We start from the raw sequence: 21,744 nt of genomic DNA on the forward strand, positions 1-21,744 counted from the left end.
TCTTTGCTTCTCATATGCAAATATTCTCTTACTGTGATTGAATAGATTAGAGAGGTTTTCTTACACGTAGGTTTTTCAAGGTCAAAGATTAATGACAAGTTATGATAAATATTATTAGCTAGATATGACATTTAAGACACATTAATGTAATTAATCTCTTAGGACATGTAGGTAAATTGTGATTTTTATTATACAAGGATGCATTGCAAAGTTATTTCATACATGGGGGATTTTCAAAGTCCCGCATGATGACATTGATGTAGTGCTACTACTCTGTTATAATCTTTGTATATTATTTAAGTGTAACAAATACTTCATTCACCGCCTGCCCTAAACTTTGCATTTGATGACATTCTTGCTGCTGTGTTAATATCGGGTCTATTAAGCTGGACCTCATGGTCCATTACCCTTTCTTTAGGCCTGACCCCATGAAGTTTAAGGGTCTTGAGCACAGTGTGAAAAAGCAAAGGGTTTCACTCTCACCCAAGGAGCTCATTAGGACTTTATAGAAACACAAAAAATACTCACACAGTACCAACATTTGCACTGAGGGATACTCACCAGACAAACAGCCTGGTGTCAGGAGGTGTTCATTGTTCCCTTTTTCCAGGCCTGCACACCAATTTAGCAGGCTAACTAAAGGGATCACTCATTTGTAATCCTCCATTTCAGCTTTTGTAGCGAAGATTCATTTGCCAGCATCTTTTAACTCTGCTTCCTTGAAATTCCTATTTCACTTAGGACAGTGTATTTGAAATCAACTGGCTACTTGAAATACACTGGCTAGGATTACACTTGCCAAACGCTACAGTGGGATTTGGAGGTTGTCTTTGTTTGCTGCTTCAAGGCAAGCAAACAGTCATTCACAGTATATCTTTAAAAGACCTTTTCACAAATCATTTACTGACAGAGGGCCAGGTTCGGCTTTGTTTACCTGCCTTGAATAATGCTCCTTTTCTCCTAGATTTTAGCTGATTTACTGAAGGAGTAAGGAGCTACAAAAGCTGCAGAAGGCTGTCAAAGTCCGACCCTAACCAAGATAAGAATAAGGAACTGCTCTCTCTTCTGCCACTAATGAAACAAGTTTGTACTTCTTGGGCTGGAGTCTGTCTGTGCACCTGTCTCCACAAAGTGTCAGCATCTTTGGCAAATATGCTGTGTGCTGCTAGCAGCTGATAGCACAGTTCACTATGGCTTTGGGTGCAGTATAAACATCTCCCTATATCATCAATAGAGCATTAAGGCTTTTGCACTATTCAGTCTCTGAGCACAACGACATGGGTTGTGTCTCAACCATATTTTAAATGGGTTTTCTTTTCTATTTAAGACTCAGACATGAAACCCCGAAGTACTGATTTTTAATTCATTCTCATTTTTTGAAAATTGATGCTCATTGCCTTGGGCAGCAGCAGCCAGCTGTCTGGGTGGCAACCTTTGGTATACTTTTCAGAATTTCCACACTTCCCATAAACCCAGGAACAACAGATTTGCAGACCAAAGGGACTCATTTTACACCAAATCCAAAGGGTTTTATGCTTTCAGGCAAACAGGAAAAAGTGTGTAGATAATTTTTTCTGGCAAAGATTCCTTTTAATATTTCACAATAAGGTATCTTTACATCAGGAGAAGCTATTTAGCATCCTAGCCATTTCTCACAATCTCTGTGAGGTGTTTTGCTCTAAGAAAAAGCAACTTGACATTAAAATAACTATAGCTTTGGGTCTGGCCATGTGTGAAATCTGAAGTAGGGAAATTGTTGTTTGCACATAAATGGCGTTTAGGTGGGTACTCCTACTATTCCCTTATGTTGATATACATTACATTATGAAATCAGTGGAGAAACATACAGCAAGAAATTGTTAATTAGTTTTAATATAACAGCAACAGAAAAGTAGTACTGCATGACATCTGTATATTTTGGTTACGAGCAAAATAAGTTTTGTTAGTCCCTGTTTAATTTTTCTACTTCAGAAAGAGCTAGCATGTAAGTCAATTTTGTGCCATTAGTAGATATGATGTAAAATAAATACAAACAAAACAGTCTGTTAAGGAAATATCATATCCCTTCAGAATCATCAGAATGGATTTGGGTCACTGTTATAATTCAGGAATGCTGTACATTTGCTGGCAAATAAGTTCACAGTTACTTTTTGGTCAATGAGCTCTGCCTGGAGTATTAGGTGGGATTTATTCACTACTCCAGCCTAGCATAGAAAAGCTTGTGTCCTGCTTGTTTGTCAGCCATTACAAAGCTAAGTCCTCAAATCTCCATGGTCACAGTTTGGTTACCTTTTAGTTGCTATGCCATCTCTATGTTATTTTCTCAACCCATAAATTTACATCTCTGGGAGTTTCCTAGACCCAGCCCACAAATGTTTAATCAGTTTACTCTTAAGTAAAATAGTGAATATGATTTTGAATGTGATTATAGGAGGAGATGAAGAGGCCAATGAAAAAATCTGCACCTCATTTGAAGGCAATCCAAAAGCTAAATGGAAATGTAGAAAAGGGAAGGAACCACTGGTCATGTGAAATGACCAGTGAACATGCACTGAAATTAGTGATTTTTTGAAGATAGCAGCCACCTACACCTTTTCGGTACCTTCAACAAGTGGCCAAAGGACAAAGCATGAAACCAGTTAACAGCAATTCCAGCATAGCCCCTAACAACAGCGTGTTCAAAATGACTCGTGAAGACTCATACTGTCTTCATTGCGAAGTCACTGAGTTTACCTTAACAGCTTTTCAGAGATAATTAAACTGATCTGATACTGCTGATATTTGGATTCAGGAAGTTGCAGAGCCAGTTACACAACTGATTTTGGCATCTCTGCTTTGGGGATACAGAGATGGGGGGCTTGAAGGAGCAAAAACACAAACAAACAGCATCATTTCTGCAGTGAATGTCTGATTGCAGCCCAGGACTTTGGCCTTTGGCCTCCAAATTTATTTAATCTGAGACACAGTCAAGACACTGCAAACAGGAAGGCTCCTGAAGCTATCACATCAATAATCTGTAAATTTCACTTTGTTCTCTCACAAGCAAAACAAACAAACAAATGTAGAAGCCATTCTTCCAGCTGCTGTTGGTCTTAATTACAATGCAGAGGAAGAGTTAAGTCAGCAATTAATTGAATGGAATCCAGTAAAAGTCATTCTTTTTTAATAGCAAATGTATACTGCTTGAAAGCTTGTTAGATAAAGAGTAGCATAAAAATCAACTCTTCAGGTCACTGACAATTTTACTATTTCCTGTATGGATTTGTTTACATTCTTACACAGGCAGAGGCCGGGTGTAACATTATCTTTCAGCATTTTTCCGGGTAGTATTTGTATCTTAGCTGAAATAATTTATTGAAATAAGTGGCATCTTTACTTTGGGTTCTTTTGTATTTGCCAGAACTTCATGCCCAGGTACCGGGGCCAAGTCCTTGGCAAAGTGGGAGAAGCTAAAAAAATAGCTCTACCTGATAGAACTGCTCAGCTTGAAAAGTTTTCTTCAGACCTACCTGAAAGTAAGTAGAAATAAGATGGGTAAGGCCAAGGCCCACCTGGAATTCAATCTGGCCAAAAATGTCAAGGACAAGAAGAGCTTCTTCAAATACACCAATAACAAAAGGAAAACAAAGGATAATGTGGGCTTTTACTAAGTGGAGGGGAGGGCTTCCTAACAGAGGACAGAGAGAAGGCCAGTAGTATCCTGGGCTGCATTAGGAAGAGCACTGCCAGCAGGTCCAGGGAGGTGATCCTGCCCCTCCACTCAGCCCTGCTGAGGCACATCTGGAGTGCTGTATCCAGTTCTGGGCTCCTCAGTGCGAGACATGGAGCTCCTGGAGTAGGTCCTGCAGAGCGTGTCAAAGATGATCAGGGGAATGGATCATCTCTTTTATGAGTGCTATATGTGTATATGATAATTTGTGCAAAGAATGTTGTCATATATTTTATAGTTATGTACTGTTAAGACATACTTTTATAAGAGGTTTTAAAACGCACAAGCCAGTGATGGGGATTGCAGCACAATGTCGAAACCACCTGGACAAGGGAGGGAGAACCTCATTTACAATCAAATGAACATGACCAGCCCAGCGATGGATCGTCCATCATGGTGATCCGAGGAACACCTCGATGATGAATATGGGATAAATATCTGAGATTGAGATAGCCGGAGCCATCGGGGAGATACATCTCAATATTGAATTCCAGGAACACGATCATGGGTGTTCATCACTCTCTGGACGTGTTTTTTCAACTTGCCACAGAGAAAGAACTCCACATGAATATGTGCAGTCCGAAAAGGAAGAAAAGGGACTCTGCCTTGGGCAAGAAAAACCGTATAAAAATCACTCGGACAGGACAGTTGGTGTGAAGCATAGGAGACCCGCTGCTGTAGTGGTCAGACCTGTGTCTCACCCAGCGCCGATACCCAGGCTCGGCACTGACCCTTTTTATTGGATAGTGGCTTTTTGTTGTTATTTTCTAAATTTATATTTGGACCATTTAATACATTTTCTGTAATTAATAAATTGGAGCATTCATTTATAACATGAGGAAAGGCTGAGGGAGCTGTGCCTGTTCAGCCTCAAGAAGAAACAACTGAGAGGGGACTTTGTCAATGTCTATCAGTATCTGAAGGGAGGGTGCAAAGAGGATGTTTCCAGGCTCTTCTTGGTGGTCCCAAGCAATAGGACAAGAGGCAACATGAGGAAGAACTTCTTTACTGTGCAGGTGGCTGAGCACTAGAACATATTATTCAGAGAGGTTGTGGAGTCTCTCTGCAGATATTCAAGATACTTCCTGGATGCCAGTCTGTGCAATGTGTTCCAGGATGACCCTGCTTGAGCAGGGAAGTTGGATTAATGATCCACTCTGGTCCCTTCCAATTTTATCCATTATGTGATTCTGTGAAATTGAGGATTCTAAGCACTCTCAATGAATAGTTATAATGTATCTGTGGCTAAATATAACTCATATTTGCTTTTATGTCTGCATAGTATATTTGTACAATGGACCATGACTAGCCAATCTCTAGACCTTCCAATTATAGTAACACCAAAAATGTAAAAGTAATATAGTATAGTAAGAGTAATATAACAACAGTACTTAGGATAACTAATAGGACAAACAGAATAGGTATAAAACAAATTGATGCTTTCCAGTGTTAATTTTGTAAGAAATAATCCAGATGTGTAGCACCTATGATACATGTGTAGCACCTATCATACATGAAACTCAACAGAACCTCAAAAATTTGTATAGTCTCATTCAATTATATAGGAGTAGTAGATATTCTAGTGTGGTATCAAATGGCAAAAATAATCATGAAGATAAGTTTAGATGAGAACAAAGAAAAGGATGATTACATGAGATTTGAAGAGAAGAAATTAGTGCATGAGGTGCAAAGATTGGCTATAAAGTCTAATAAGGGTAAATTATGCTGGGATATTACAAATGCATGTTCAAGACGAGTTACTATACTAAAACACAGCTATGGGTTTGATATCTAGGAAAAAATCAGAGAGGTAACTGGACTTTGAATCAAAACAGCGTAATATCTTCTAAGCTGGACACAGTAATAAAAACTCCTATACTGTCACCAGCTGATAAGTGTGAAATAAAAGCCTGTAAGTGACAAAGAGAAGATCCTGTAGCAGTGACTGACAATAATATATTTCAAGTAGCTTGAGAATAAAAATGGCCTCCTATTAAAGCTGGCATGAGGACAGTCAGAAAACCACACAGTCATAAATCCTGAAAGTGACCTATTTCATGATCACTTCTGACCTTTGGAAATTGTATTCCCAACTTGGGACATTATCAGTTCCTACACAGGGAAATTTCAGGAAAGTTTTGCCCCTAGAATGTGTAGACGATTTTACTGTTTCACACTGATTAGTGTGAAACTGGGTATTTTAGCATCAAATCAAGTGATGATAGTAACATAACACAAGTTTTCAGTTTTGTTAAAGAACTTTTAGGTAAAAATAACCAAGAAAGTATTTTCCAACCAAAACCATTTTGTCACTAAGTGTTTGACTAGCTGTAATGACTCTTACATGGTACCATTAAGATGTTATTTTCTTCTTCAGAGTATAAAGACATTTAAATGACATGAGTGTGTGGCAAAGAAAGAAGAGAAGTAATTGTATACAAAGGAGTAGGTGCTATGCAAATACCTGGCTAGATTACAATCTAACTTAATTGAGTAATTAATCACATCCTTTCTATTTCAATGAGTTGAGAAAAGGGTTTAAATAGAGGTTACTCAGTGCAGTAATGTTCTTATACGTGGTTAATGCAGAAACAAAGTTTATGTACATAAGACTGACAGAATGACCAACAGTGATAGGTAAAATAACACATGGTAAAGATGCCAGAGTGCCTTTCCCTAGCAACTACATTTCTTTGTAACATTAGTCTATCTCCTAAATAATTTCTTCCTGTTGGCCCAGAATTCCAGTTAACTGATCTCCCAAATACGTGCTACCTAGGTGTAATTTTTTTTTTTTTTATTAAAGAAAAACCCAGGAAACCACAAAAATTGTTTCAGTAATTATTTGGAAAGATAACTGGCAAACACATGAACAGATACACACTAGTCAGCATGGATATAAAAGAAAATTGTGTTTAACTAACATGATTAACTTCTTCATGGGAAAGACAATGAAAACTGACAGGTATGAAGTAGGCGACTACGAAGAGGCTTTTTGATTTAGCATCACATAAAAGATTGATAAGTACCATCATTAAATGTGATATTGATTGTGGCATCTTACACTGGGGAAAAATAGTTCCCTAAATGAGATAAGAGAACTGTATTAAATGGATATAAATTTAGGGATGTCATAAGAATCATAATGAGAATTAGGTTTAGAACTTCCTCCAGTAATATATAAACACTCTTTAAAAAATGCACACTCATGCAAAGCAGAAAAAAATTATAAGCTTGAACTCTAGTGAAAAGAAAGAAAATGAATGTTGGAAATATAGACATTTTAAAGTAATGAATCTTAGACCGTATTTATTGTCAAAATTTATTCTTACATTCTGTAAAAAAAATTAGACAAAAGGTTTTTAGAGTAATAATAGAAGCTCAAATACAATACTTGATGCCTGTAAAAATTTGGGAAAGGAAATCTCTTCTTTGCTTTTTTGTTTTCTTGGAGATCAAAATGTAAATGAACAGCTACAGTTTGATACGTTAACTTCGCCTTACTTCAAAAGCAGACAGTCAAAGAATGCAAAAGATGCAGATCACAGGTAGTAACACATTGTGTCTCATATATGAGGAGCTTCTAACCTACAGAAAAGGCAATTCTTTCTGTGGCAGACTGCAAGGAACAAAAAAAAAAGAAAAAAAGGATTACTTATGTACAGTCCTGTATTTTCACCATAGCATTAATTATGCTTACAGCTTTGCACCTCATGACATTCTGAATCTCATCATAAATCTCATCTTCATAAAGCCTGTGTAACCCTATGGTTAGGACAAAAAATAGCAATGCTGGTTCACACAGCTTATAAAATAGTTAATTTCCAAAGATACAAGTACCCACCTACTGACTATACTAGTTTTTGCTATTATTAGCTTTAGCAGAAACCCTTGGAAGTTTTAATCACACAGTTTCAGCCAGATCCTTACCAGACATAACCTTTGAAGCATGATTATACATCCCTGTGTGTATGGCACGGGCCCAAAGAAATTTCCCACCAGCTTCTGGGCAACTACAAAACATGTATTTTCACGAGTTAAACACCTCATTGGCTCTGAGTTCTCCCAGACTATGGAAGTCTGTCACCCCAAGGGAGAGGTCAGTGCCCCAGATTCTGTTACAGGCCTAAGCCTTCACTGGAGCACACATGTAGGATTTGTTTCACTCAAATTTCTGTACGTGTCCTTTTTGTTCAACAGAATCCATTGTATAATGGGCCTCCTTTAGCCAAAAGACATTCAGTTACAAGATGATACCCATTTTTATGCTTTAGCCAGGTGTACAGCCAGTCAGCCCAGGACAGCTAATGCTAAGCCTAGAGTAATCCCACAGCAGAATGTGAGGAGTCTTCCCCAGGTCACAGAGTGGGGCTTTTCTTTATGCCTTCTCTCTGGCCCCACAGACCTCCTAGTCCTCACTATGCTCATCTTAAGTGACATGGCATATGATACACAAAATAAAAAAAACAAAACAAAACAAAACAGTATTTTGGTTTAAAAAGGGCTATCTGCAAAAATAGGAATTAATATTTTTACCTAGAAGATGCCCAAATACACCAGAACTTGAGGTTTCATGGATCCTTGTCTTATCACAGTACAAGGACCCATAAATAAAAGTTGTACAGAAAGACCTAGAAATATTGTTTCTTCATCACCTCTCAGTTCAGGGAGCTTTCTCTTGAGAAAGGAGAAATACTGTAAAGTCTATTCCTTATATGGAATACTCACAATTATAACATGATTGAAAATTGGTTTGATGTTGCACCACTGTTTACACAGACCTGTCATCAGGAACTTGATCCTGAATATTAGAATAAATTCATTGCGTAATTCAGGTTGGAAAGACCTCAGGGTAGTCCAATAGTCAATAGTCTAATCTCCTGTTCATAGCAGGGTCACTTCTGAGTTCAGACCAGATTGCTCACAGTTTTATCCAGTTAGGTCTTATAAATCTCTGGGGATGGAGACTGCACAGCCTCTCTGGGAAGTTTCTACCACTGCCCGATTGCCCTCATGGGATTTTTTTTTCTTTCTATCCAGTCTGAATTCCTTGTTTCAATTTATGCCTATTGCCTCCTCTTCTCTCTCCATGCTCTGCTGTGAAGCGCCTGACTCTATCTTCCTGCTGACCTCCCCAGAGGTACTGGGGGGCTGTTGGTTGCCCCCTGAGGCTGTGTCTCTTTCAAGCTGAACAAGCCCAGTCCCTCCAGTTTCTGCTCACTGGGCAAGTGCTTGAGACCCCAGTCAGCTTTGGGACAATGCTGAATTCACTCCAGTTTATCAATCTCTTTCTTGCATTGGTGTGCTCAAAACTGAATGCAGCACCTAGAGGTAGCCTAACAAGCATGGAGGAATGGGGAACAAATCCCTTCCCACAGCCCAAGGGCTGCATCCCTATTCACACCTGAGGCAGCCTGGCTGTCCTGGCCGTTCCAGCAGGGAACACAGTTGCCTGCTGGGCCCCCAGGGTGGGCCATTCCTGGCGAGCTGTTCCCCAGCCTGGGCTGCTGCAGGGGTGCTTCACTCTTGGGGGCAGCACTTCAACTTTTCCCTTGCTGAATCTCACACGGTCCCATTAGCTCTTGTAGTTTCCCAGACTGTCCTTTTGGGGAATGGTTGCAACATTTGCCTTTCTTGACCTTCTCCAGTAGTAAGGGGCCTTTAAGTCTCTAGGACCTTCCAAAGGCAACGGATAATAGAGAATCATGTTTTAAACATGAGGACATAGTTAAATGTAATTTGCTCCTATTTGTTCCAGAAGGGAAAAAAAAAGGTTTAATAATGTTAGGAAGACATCATTTTAAAGACCTCAAAGACCATCATTTTAAAGATCTCAAATGCAGTGGGTGAAATCTAGGCTCTCTGGAAGCCTCTGACAAAGATCTTGTTGCCTCCAGAGGGAAATGTAATGGCATTTTTAGTTCAGTTAGGGCTTGGGTTTCCTTGCTCTAAAGCTGTATTTGTCAAAGTAATTGAAAGCAACTTTTATTTTTTAAAAGGTACCTCTGTTTGCTCCAGGTGTAGTTCAAAGCCCCTGACAATGGAAAGACAACTTTATTTAGGTTAGATTAGATCAGATATTTAATATGAAAATTTCTGTAATTAATTAACCCTATTAATCAAGGGAAAAATAAAAAATCTGCACGGAGCTTCTCACTGCTGTACAAAGTTAGGAGGGTTTGTACTGTGTACTGTGTCTTTCCTATTAGTTATTATTTAAATTGCAAGAACACAGGAAATTTTCAGGAGAGATTAAAATGATGCAACGAGTCCTTTTCTTTCTAATTAATCCTAGAAAACTGTGCAGATTTTACTGCTGCAGGAACGCTCAGGCAAAATGTATTTATTTTACTTAGTCTAAATCTAAAAGTTACTTTATCTAAAATTGTCTTTCTACCTGACAATAAAAGAATTTGTGTGTTCCTGTAGGGATTAAGTCAGGAAGCAGTTTTCAACAACAACAAATTGAAACGTTTACACAAGGAAGTGTTGCTTTTATTAGTGATGGGAAACTTCAAATTTGATTACAAGCAACCTTTGGCTTCCTATCTGTTCAACAATAGGCCATGTTGTTAAGGGCAATTTCCATGCACAGCATGTGGGTCCCATTTTTTCATCCTTAGACATGGTTGTTTACTGTTCAGAACTGTTTATGCATTTTAATCAGGCTTATTCAGCAGCCCTTAATAAATCACCACTAAGTGAATGTACCAAAACAAGAACTATTATACAGGATTTGTTCCCCTTATGCAGCATTTGCTGCCCTCAGGTTCCACTGGATATAAAAATAAAGAGTAAATGGGTAATTGAGTCAAAAGAATAATTATGAGACATATGATTTTAATGCCTTTTGGTGAGAAGTTGCCTCCAGCAACTTCCGTTAGCTACAGGAGCCTGCCTTTAAATTCAGCTCGGGCCAGAATGACTTAACAATTGGAACCTGCCTTCAGCTCATGGCACTGGAAGGCTTTTTGAGGGGATGAAGCTGACAGCCCAGTTCCTTCCTGGCAGACATTTACGTGAGACAAGGCAAAAGTCACAGAGATAAGTGCTTAAACATTCAGGTATCTTGGGGTCTGCAAACAATGGAGGACAGCACTCTTAGTAAGAAACTGTTACGAAGAAGTAAATAGATCATTTTAGTTACTAACATAAGGAACACCCAAAGAATAATTCTTTTTGCAAAGTCTGGTGAACAAAAACTTTCCAAAAGAGTTTCAATAAATAGTAATGGTTGCATTAATAAATGTTTTCTGTGCTAGCTCTACTGCATAAATAAAAAAAAAAAAAAAAAAAATTCAGGAATGAAGGAGTATTTAATCTTGAAAGATTTTTCCAATCCAGCTTTAACTGGATTTCACTGGATTACTATCCCTTCCTGTGACAAACAGGGGGATTTTATAGACATATAGATCATGTGCAGGAAAGATGTGATACACATGGCATGGTGCCCTACATATGTCAAACAGTAATGTCTGGGAAAAACAAAGTAAAATACTTCAGTATTTGTATTTGAATACAAAAAAGGCTTGTACTATGTTGGGCAGAGCTTCCCAGAAACTACTGTTGAAATGCAAAATATAATTTTGGAGATGATTTTGCAGGTTCCTTGCCTTGATCTGTCAGTTTGCCCTGCTGAGACCACTAGGAGAAATGAGGGTGGGTAAATTCGAGATCTGTTTCTCTTACTTGCAGAAATCCTGCTTCCTTTTGGGTCAGAGCTCTTGGTCAGGCTACCCAGTCCTGATGCTACTTGTAGCCATAAAAGCTTTGTCTAGCAGTCAGCAGCCATGCAAGGCTCCCCACCTACTCTCCTGCTGGATCACAACCCCTACTGCAGCTTTGCAGACCTTTTCTCCTCTCCCCAGCCTCTGAAAATGTTCGGGTAGCACTAAGGCTGGCTTTCTAAAAAGCAGGATATTTGGGGCTTTTGCTTCAATCTGTTACTGTTACCATGATAATAAACATTTGTGAACAGAAAAATTGCCACAACATAACAAAACTCTGATAGCAAAATAGTGAGATTTCCTTTGGGACATTATACAACTCAGTGTTCCATAAGCCTAACTAATATAAATTATTATATTGACTTTAGTGGTGCTCAGTTGTCATGATCAGCGTGGAATCTAACCTTTCAGCTAGCTGGATCAAGAAGGCTCAAACCTTTCAGGAATGCCACACTGAAATACTGTTTTCTTCAGTAACACCTTGGCTAGACCTACACAAAAGATGGACCCTGAATTGTGCAGGCAAAGTGCTCAGTTACTAATATCAAACTGGCAGTTGTGACATTCTTCCTTTGGAAAAAAGGCTACAGTCATTTCACATGCAGAAAGAGAAAAGATGTTTTCCTTTGATAAATGAATAACTACTCAACAATAATGCTGTTTTATTAAATTGTTTGTTCTTGGGCAAAATGTGGCCAAACCTGTTTCTTGTGCATCACTTGCAAACAATACCCAGCTCAGACCATGCTGGGCTCTTCACCCTGAATTTAGATTTTTTTTTTTTTTTTTTGGTTGTTGTTATGCTATTAACAGCTTTGCTTCCCTCAGTGAAATAAACACAATTTCCACGACTCTATGCTGGTGTGCAGTAAAGAGAAACTGTCAGAGGAAACCAGTCCACTACGTTTCATGCAGTGTTACCTGAGGAGGACTTTTACTGGACTAATGGACCTTGTAATTATATTGTAACTGTTAGGTTGAGACCTAGTTATCAAGGTTTTACTTCTTTCACAACTGCACAAGCTATATGTGTTTTTCTTTGCCTTGAAATTTCGTTATATTACCTAACACTTCAGTTAGGAACTGCCAGCATCATTCAAGTCAGCCATTTGCGACCTAACCAAATTGTGACCCTTCACCTCAGTAAAATACTTTTGAATGCAGTAACTCACCTCAGACGCTCCCCTGCATTATGTTACAAGGTGTAAAAGAATTTAATTATGTCAATAAGTGGGCAAAAAAGATTATTTTTTTCATACATAAAACTGCACTTGAAACTCTGCTATTTTTTTGGGCAACAATTATTTCTAACGTTTAAGGACAATGTTTAAAAAAATCACTGATATTTATTTTTTCAAAGGAAGCATGAAGAAGAGTATGCGCCCTCTGATAATACGATGGTGACTGATTTGTCTCCTAACAGCCTCATGTGCATGTATCTTATTGAAAGGCCCTTCTAGGTACAATGAAGAAATTAATACAGTAATTGAAATATATATAGGGAATAGAAAAAGGCTGTCCATCTGTCTCAGTTACTTTGAGACACACCTGTGCTGGAGCAGTGCAGCAGCATGCCGTGCCCTTTGACCTGAAGATGTTAAAGCTTTGGAAACTGTGCCAGCAGCTGTAAAACAGGAAATATGGGGTAGGTAGGCCACATGAGAGAATGGACAGAGGAAGTCAGTGGGAAAGGGAGGAGACATGGAGAAAACTGTTACCCTCTCACCTTCTTTAAATGACTAAAAATATATAAATTGTTAGAAGAACATTTAATAATTAAGTCTTTTGTAAAAATGTAGCTTGAAACTATGATATGTAAGAGGACCACAGTGCTCTGATTGCAGAAGTAGTTGATACTTTTGATCACTATGTGTATTTCAGCTGGTTAATCCAAAATCGAAAAACTTTCCCTAAAACAATTACACAAGTTTCTAACACCATTGCTATTCCCAGAGGACAAATGTACACAAATAGAAGTTGTGTAAAATACCCAAGACACTCAGAAAACATCTTGCTCTGATTTTTATATCACCAGATGCCTGAAGTTTCAACACTGCTGTAAATCATGCCAAGGTATATGAAACAGTACTGGACAGACTATTGGATAAGCTGTGCATTTCATATCATCAGAGTTGTAAATATGACTTATTCTTAGGAATAGAAATCATCTTCTGAGAAATCACTGTATGTTTTAGATACTTTTTTCTGAATCCTTTGTACCAGACTGGGAACAATAGATCATGCTACCATATAATTTAATATGAATTGCAAGTTCCTTTATATAAGCTCTCTCACATGCTTTGTACTATTCCTGGTATGTCACAAGGGTGAAAAAAAATTCCAAACTAGGAAAATGAAATTTCCAAATAAAGTCGTCTATGACTGAAGCATTCCATGTGTGGTTTCTGCAGGAAGAAGCACAGTTTAAAAAGTTTAGTCACATCCATATATCTAGCTTTCAACATGTGTTAAAATCATGCACAAAAGTCAGGGCGCATGCTGCAGTAAGATTTTGTGCACATATGCAACGTAACTTGACAGGGAATCAATTTCTTTTCACACTTCAATATTTCACTTCTGTGTATTTTTCTGCAACTTGCTGAGCTCTAATGCCAAGCCAGATTTGACAGAAATTGCTTCAGTCATTTGAAACTGAGCTGTTGAAGCTTTTTATGGAACTGGATTGAAAGAATGCTAATTCCATCTGTGTTTCTTCAGAATGATGGTGACTCCTAAGCACAGCAGTTTCCTGGTGAATGGTTAAGTTCAGCTGGGAGTGCTGAAAAATTCTTTAGTTAAATCTAGATTTTTCAAAAGCCTGACTAACCTGGCAAAGTTTATATTGCTTTCAGGATGTCAGGGCTGTAAAAAAAGAAACAGCGGGAGGTAGGAAGAGAAGTAAGTGTCAAGGCAAACTGCCTCCTCAGAAATTAGAATGACAACAACAGGGTGCCCCAAATCTTCTAATGTTGTGGGCTGGATGCCAGTTTTGCTCCTTCCTCATAAGGCAGCTGCAGCATGCAAGGATTGGGAGGCTTGCAAGTGGCTTGTGTGAGCAGCTACAGAGGAAGCCAATATCCAACACAAGCCCACCCAGGCTCTCCTTGAGGCTGCCCCTTTGCTGCTGCATGCAGAGCAAGACAGCAGTGTAGTTTCCTACTCTGTTTTCTGAACATGGACTATGTTTCCCAATGCACAGAAAATATTTACGAGACAAATGGAGAAAATACTGAGCTGTGACAGGACTCAAGCCTGGCCAGAGTGCACAAATCTAATTTTCCTCTCCTTTCATAGCCTTTCTGTTCCTTGAAAGATAGACCAAAGGTTTCCTCAGGCCACCTGTGGTACACTCAATCTTAATGTGGTGGAGGTAACACTCACATACAAAAGTCTGCACAGTGCAAGTAACCACAACATTTTTTGGTGTCAGCTATGCTTAAGAAGTCAGCTTATAATGGGTTCATGCCCCACATCAGGCAAGTGTCATACCTTTTATTTGAACTGTGTCCTAAGCTTCATGGTAAACAAAGCAGCAGGTGTAAGCCAGAATACTTTGGGGACAGTACAAGAATGTAGAAATTAAACATGTAGTCAAAACTTAAATCCCTCCGTCACAGTTGGAATTTTGCTCCTAGTTTGCTGAGTGTTACTTCTACTGTTGCTGTTCTGAGATATCTCTGAAATGGAGCTAACCTAAGTGCTTTGCATCCAGGTTAGCACAACCTGACTGAGTTACTTTCTTGGACCAAGACAACCATGAAATGATCATCACCAAAATGTCAAGAGAGCATTTTTGAATGGGGAAATTTAGAACAAAATCTGCCTAAAAGTCTGCAGCAGCTCTGCAGTGATGACATAACCCAGGCTCAGATTGCCAAACTTGGTAATACATTGAAGAACATACTTTAAATACTGCTGTCTAATATGCTCAGGTTAGACAAAACAGTATGAGACAATTATCTCCAAGAGTGTGGAAAATCCATCTAACTTGGAAAATGGCAGATAGCTATGTTATTACAAATATGTTTTAATGTGTAAGTCCAAAGCATTTTTTGCCAGAGAAATTCAGGATCAATCACAAAAAATGCTTTGATAGGATTAATGTATAATTCCTTTGGCTAGAATATGTCACTCCAAAGCTTACAAGCAGAAATGTAGAGAACATGGTATTATTTTTACTGGAAAAGCAAAGTTGGAAATCATTAATTAGTTCAAATAGATGTTTCCAAAGTGTCATACACAGAGTCCAGTAAAATTATGACTGGGTAGAGCTGCCTTTAGCACATCTAAGCAAAGACAGCCTTAGAAAAGACCTGTATTTAATTACCTCATCTCTGCCTGCTGCAGATGTGCATCTGTTTCTATATCAAGATCCTTGTTCTTGGCTTTATGGAAGCTATATGGCTTCCATAAAGTTTGAGCATCTCAGGCTGCCAGAGAGGAACATTGTGTGTATGCATGGAGGCGATGGTTGACACCATGTCAAGTCTTCACAACAGAAATGGCAGGTGTGCTGAAGTTTTTGCATATCCAATTTTAATAGAAGGTAAAGGGCATTTAAATTATTAATTTTTCTTCTTAAATCAATTTTATGCATTTTATCCATGTTGATTGGAGGTGCCTTTGGGAAAACTTGCAGTCAGGAAAAACAGAGTGTGAGGTTGCCCTGGGCTAGGTAGGACTTTCCCCAGTATTTACATGCTTCTTTTGAATTACAAAGCTTTTCAGCTGCTGCTGTCACAAGGTCCTGGAAAATACATCTTCTCCGGAGATACCTATGCTACCAGCTTCCAACACAGCTTATGCAGTAAAATAAAGGAGCCTCTCCACTGTCCTTTGGATACCTTGAAGTAATGTCACTGAATCCCAGAATCATTTAGGTTGCAAAAAGAGCTATAAGATCATTGAGTTCAACCATTAACCCAGCACTGCCCACTTCACCACTAAACCATGCCTTGAAGCACCAAATCTGCATGGCTTTTAGATACCTCCAGGGTTGGTTGACTTAACCACTTCCCTGGGCATCCTGTTAAAATACTCAACAACCCTTTCACTGAAAAACTTTTTTCTAATATCCAATCTAAAACCTCCCCTGGCACAACTTCAGGCCAATTTCTCTTGTCCTATTGCTTGTTACTTGGAAGAAGAGACTGACCCACACCTTGCTACAACCTCCTTTCAGGCAGTTGGAGAGAGTGATAAGGTCTCCTCTGAGTGTCCTTCTCTCCAGGACAAACAAGCCCAGCTCTCTCAGCCATTTCTCAGAAGAACGGAGTTTCAGCTTTTTCACCAGCTGTGTTGCCCTTCTCTAGATATATGCTCCAGCACCTTAATGTCCTTGCTGTAGTGAGGGGCCCAGAACCAGACACAGCATTCAAGGCGTGGCCTCATCAGTGCCAAGTACAGAGGGACAATCACTGCCCTGGCCCTGCTGGTCACACACTTGCTGATACTGGCCAGGATGCCACTGGCCTTGTTGGCCACCTGGGCACACTGCTGGCTCATGTTTATCAGGATGTTGAACAGTACCCCCAGGCTCTTTTCTGTCAGGCAGCTTCCTAGTTACTCTTCCTTCAAGCATATAGTGCTGCATGTGCTTGTTGTAACCCAAAAGCAAGACCCAGCACTTTGTGCCTTGTTCAGCTTCATACAATTGACTTTGGACCATCAATGCAACCTATCCAGATCCCTTTGCAGAGCCTTTTTGCCCTCCACCAGACCAACACTTCAACCCAACTCAGTGTTGCCACGTCTCGTCCCCACTTCGCAAGAGCAGATCTATTGCCAGCCCCGGCTAGCTCTCCACGGGGCGATACGGCAGTGAGAAGCACTTTCTGCTGAACCCAGCTGGGCTTTAGAGAGTGCCTTTGTGGGTCCAAGGACACTACTGATCCCACCGGCAAGGAAGGAGGCGACACTCTTCTGGGGATGGGTCCAAGATTTATTGTGACTCCGAGGAGAGCCCCAGAGGCCAACAGCACTCGAAGAGGTCCCAGAAGAGAGTGAGCTCTGGACCTCGAGCAGGCCCTGATATAGGGTGGACAGGGAAACCCACTCAGCCAATGGGAGAAGCCATGGGCGTGGCCCTCCGAGGGAAGGACAGCTGGGGTATCCACTGAGCAGGGAGGAGGGGAGGGACCCCAGGCCATTGTCCAGTCACCCAGCGACCCCGGCAAAAGCTTCCAGACAGAGGGGAAGGATGGACAAGTCACCTGGGAGGGGTCAGGGGCATGAGTCAGGGTTTTTGGGATTGATGGACACACAGGTGCTGATGGGAAAACCTGGGATGAACCAAAAGGGCACAAGGGGGGGTACAGAGGGATAAACCATTTTGAACATACATACAGTGGAACCTAAAAACACAACTCCGTGCAGTGTCACATGGAATATCACTGAGAGTGCACTTGATTTCCTTGTACAGATCATTGATAAAGATATTAAACAGGACTGGCCCCAATACTGAGCCCTGGGAACACCCCCCCCAGTGACTGGTCACCAGCTGACTTCCATCAAACATCTCTCTCTGGGCCCAACCATCCAGCCAACATTTTACTCTGCAAACAGTGCACCTGTCCAAGCCATGAGCAGCTCAGCACCTTTGGGTGGATCCTATCCAGTCCCAGGAACTTATGTCTGTTTAAGTGGTGTAGCAGGTCACTGACTGTTTCCCCTTGGATTATGAGGGCTTCATTCTGCTCCCTACCCATCTCCCATCTCAGTGGGCTGGGTTCTCAGAGAACAACTGGTCTTACTACTAAAGACTGAGGCAAAGAAGGCATTGCTTAACTCAGCCTTTTCCTCATTCTCTGTTCCTGTGTTTCCCCTCCTATTCAACAAAGGATGGAGAGCCTCCAAGGCCCTTCCTTCACTTGTCACAAAGGTATTTATTGAAACAGTTTTATTGTCTTTTACAAAGTAACCAGGTTAAGTTCTAGCTGGGTTTTGGTCCTTTCAATTTCCTCTCTGCAAAACTACATGATGTCCTTGCAGTCCTGCTGAGCTGCCTGGCCATTCTTCCAAAGATCATCAACTCTCCTTTTTTCCCTGAGTTCCAGATAAAGCTCTCTGTTCAGCCATCCCAGTCTTACGGCACATGGGAACAGCCGGTTCCAGTGTCTTTAAAAGTCCCTTCTTGAGGAACATCCAGCTTTCCTGGAATACTTTGCCCTTCAGGACTGCCTCCCAAGGGACTCTACCAATGAGGCTCCTAAAATGGACAAAGCCTGCCAAGGCTTTGGGAGTTCAAGACAGCAATTCTGCTAAGGAGCCCCCTCCTTAGTTTTCCAAGAATAGCAAACTCTGTGATTTAATGGCTGTTGTGCCCAAGACTGCTGCTGACCATTACATCACCTAAAGTCCTCCTCTGTTTACAAACAGCAGGTCCAGCAGGGCAGCTTCCCCAGCTGGCACACTCACCAGCTGTGTGGGGAAGTTATCTTCCACACAACCCAGGAACCTCCTTGACTGTTTCCTCTATGCTGTTTTGCATTTCCAACAGACATCTGATAAGCTGAAGTGTACCATGAGGACAAAGGCTAGAGATGGGGATTTACTGGAGTGCAGGCCTAAATGTTAGCTGTTCAAACCTTAAAAAAACAAACAAACAAAAAAAAAAAACCAAACAAACCAAAACAACAACAACAACAACAACAACAACAAAAACCTTACTTGCAGAAAAATCATATGGATATAAATCTGGCAAAAACTGTAGATGCTGCTAATATGCATGCTTGCCATTTAGCATCAGGAGGGTTTGTAAGAAAAGTTTAAGTAATGGCAGGATTCAGCTTCATGTGAATTGCTCCAGAGGAGTTGCAAGGGAGAAAGTCCCTGGCTCAAGGATGGAAATGCCACCTAAGAAAGGGCAGAGCTGATGTAGGAGAAGGATCATTAGGGAGACTTTGATGTAGCTTCACAGATCTTGTGTTTGGTATGTTACATAAATTGTCTGCCCTGTCAGTAAGACTGTCCTCTGGACTCCGAGTAGGGAAGGCTTAAATGAGTACTGAGAATTTAATGTATGTTTCATGTACCCCATTTTTCAAGTTTTGCAACCTGAGAAGTGTATTTTCATGTTTTCCAAACACCTGATACAAGCCAAGATACCCAGTGAAGGCAAACTTTCTTCTCCTTTAGTGTGATTAAGGTAAATTAGCAAATTGACAAAATCCAAATGCAGAGCAAGTACCTTCCAAGTTTGCATAATCAAATCAAAAGAAGTAAGAGCTACTCATCATGTGAATGTCATCTCTACTTTCTGAATGTATCTGAGTAATACACATCCAAAAACTTTTCACATCCAAAAACTTAGTCCATGGCTAAGGATTCATTTGTCATGCAATTCCAGTCTGCATTCACCAGAAAGGATCTGGATTTTAGGGATGCCACTTGTTTTACTCTCAAATCATTCCATACTCCAGATCTGAAGAAGGAATTTATATTTTCTTGTGCTGTGCTCTCCAGCTTTTGACAGGTAACAACTCTTGGGCCTGACTGTACTGCCCAGAGGATAGATGGAATTTGGTAGCTACTGCTCAGCAGAGCTGCAGATGTGTGTCCCAGAGACCAAGTGCTCAGAGGCTGCCTTGGTTTAATGAATACATTTTGCTATTCTGCTCTACCACCCTTGCTTAACATCACACAACCAGTTTGATGTCTCCATTGGGAATCTCTTGAAAAATAGTATTTCCTGTCTTATTTAAAACCTGAGTCTTGTGATTTGGTGGGTTTTTAGTATAGCCATGACAACAGAGTCAGATCATGGGTGAGAGGCCACTGATAGATGAAAATCAGAGAGAAAAAGGACTGCTTAAACACACATTGTAAGGCATGGGTCACCCTGGAACTAGAGATGCAATCTGACATTGTTAACTCATCATGTGGGTCAATCACTCTCTTCCATGTAGTCAAATGCTACATGTGTTGATGAACCTCGTGGGTCCCTTCCAACTCAGAAGTGTGTTGTGTTATATTTCTGTGTGTTGTGCTTATACTTCACAGAAACATGAAACTTACTAATCATACTTTACCAAAATACACAGTTGAGATTAACACATTAGCATCCACTCTGGCACCAAAAGTAGCCTCAGAGGAAACCAAAACCCAAGTCTGTCTTTGAAGGCTACAGTCTCTGACAACCATCATTTCCCTGGTGAATACCTTTCATTCATGCAGCACAGCTGGATGGACTAACTGCATATCCCAAGTGTTGAATTATGGTTTTCAGTATGTCGGGCCCTTGGGAATTCTCTGAGAATTTGATCAGTGAAATGAAAGACAAAATAAATCCTTGAGTGTGAATAAATTTATGAGGGGTAATTGGAAAGGCAGCTACTTGCAATGCTCAGAAGGCCAGTGCCCTCCTGACTTTTTTCTTTCCCTTAGAAACATAATTTCTGCACCTTATACTACAACAATGCACATTAGCTTCAGATATAGTCTGGGATTCAACAGCCTGGATTCTGTCCATTCTACAGCAAGAAGCAAGAGTCTCAATATGTTCACGAGTAAAATACTTGCATTAATATCTTTTGATGGAGGCCTTTAGATTTGCAAATACAAGTGTTCAAACTGAGGAAATTGTTTAGGCTGAGAACACTTATGAGAATGTATCAGGGCAAAACTATCAGACTCATCTTGGACTTCTTTCTGCTCACAGCCACTGCTGTAAGACAAAAGGTCAAACTACATGGGCCTCTGGCATGAAGCAGCCTTATCAACTCTTAGGCTCCCATTCACCATATCTTAGTATCAATGGAGTTAAGTGCCAAAACTCTAGCAGGGCCAACCTACCCAAAGATGTAAAGGAAAGATTTGGACATATGAGCATCTAATTTATATTCCCCAAGGTATTACTTAGTACTACAACAGTTAGGATATTGTTCCCATTTCTCATACAAGGGCGCAGATGATTCCACTAATCCAGCTGGTTTTAGCTTTGAACCACCCTGATGTCCAAGGGTTATGCCTCTGCTGCTATACAAAAATAAGGGATGCACCTCCTCCAGTGGATTTTGCAGGGAATATTCTCAAGATTTGACCGGTGAAGAGCTGCTTTGAAATAAAAGGATTTCTCTGCAAAACAGGGAGGTGCTTTCAGGACTTTGGAACAGCATCCAATTTTAACTTTCTGCATGCATGTTTGAACTGCAAAATGAGACATCTTTGCCATATTACGTGATTTGTAAGCAAATGAAGAATACATGCAAGGAAGTAGAAATGCACTAAGCTATTCAGGACAAAGAATGTTTATGCCCACACAAAGCTTCGTCCAACATCTTGAGAAAAACATGATTAACAGTACTGTGC

Source organism: Vidua macroura, chromosome 5 (assembly GCF_024509145.1).
Source record: "Vidua macroura isolate BioBank_ID:100142 chromosome 5, ASM2450914v1, whole genome shotgun sequence".
Taxonomy (NCBI): domain Eukaryota; kingdom Metazoa; phylum Chordata; class Aves; order Passeriformes; family Viduidae; genus Vidua; species Vidua macroura.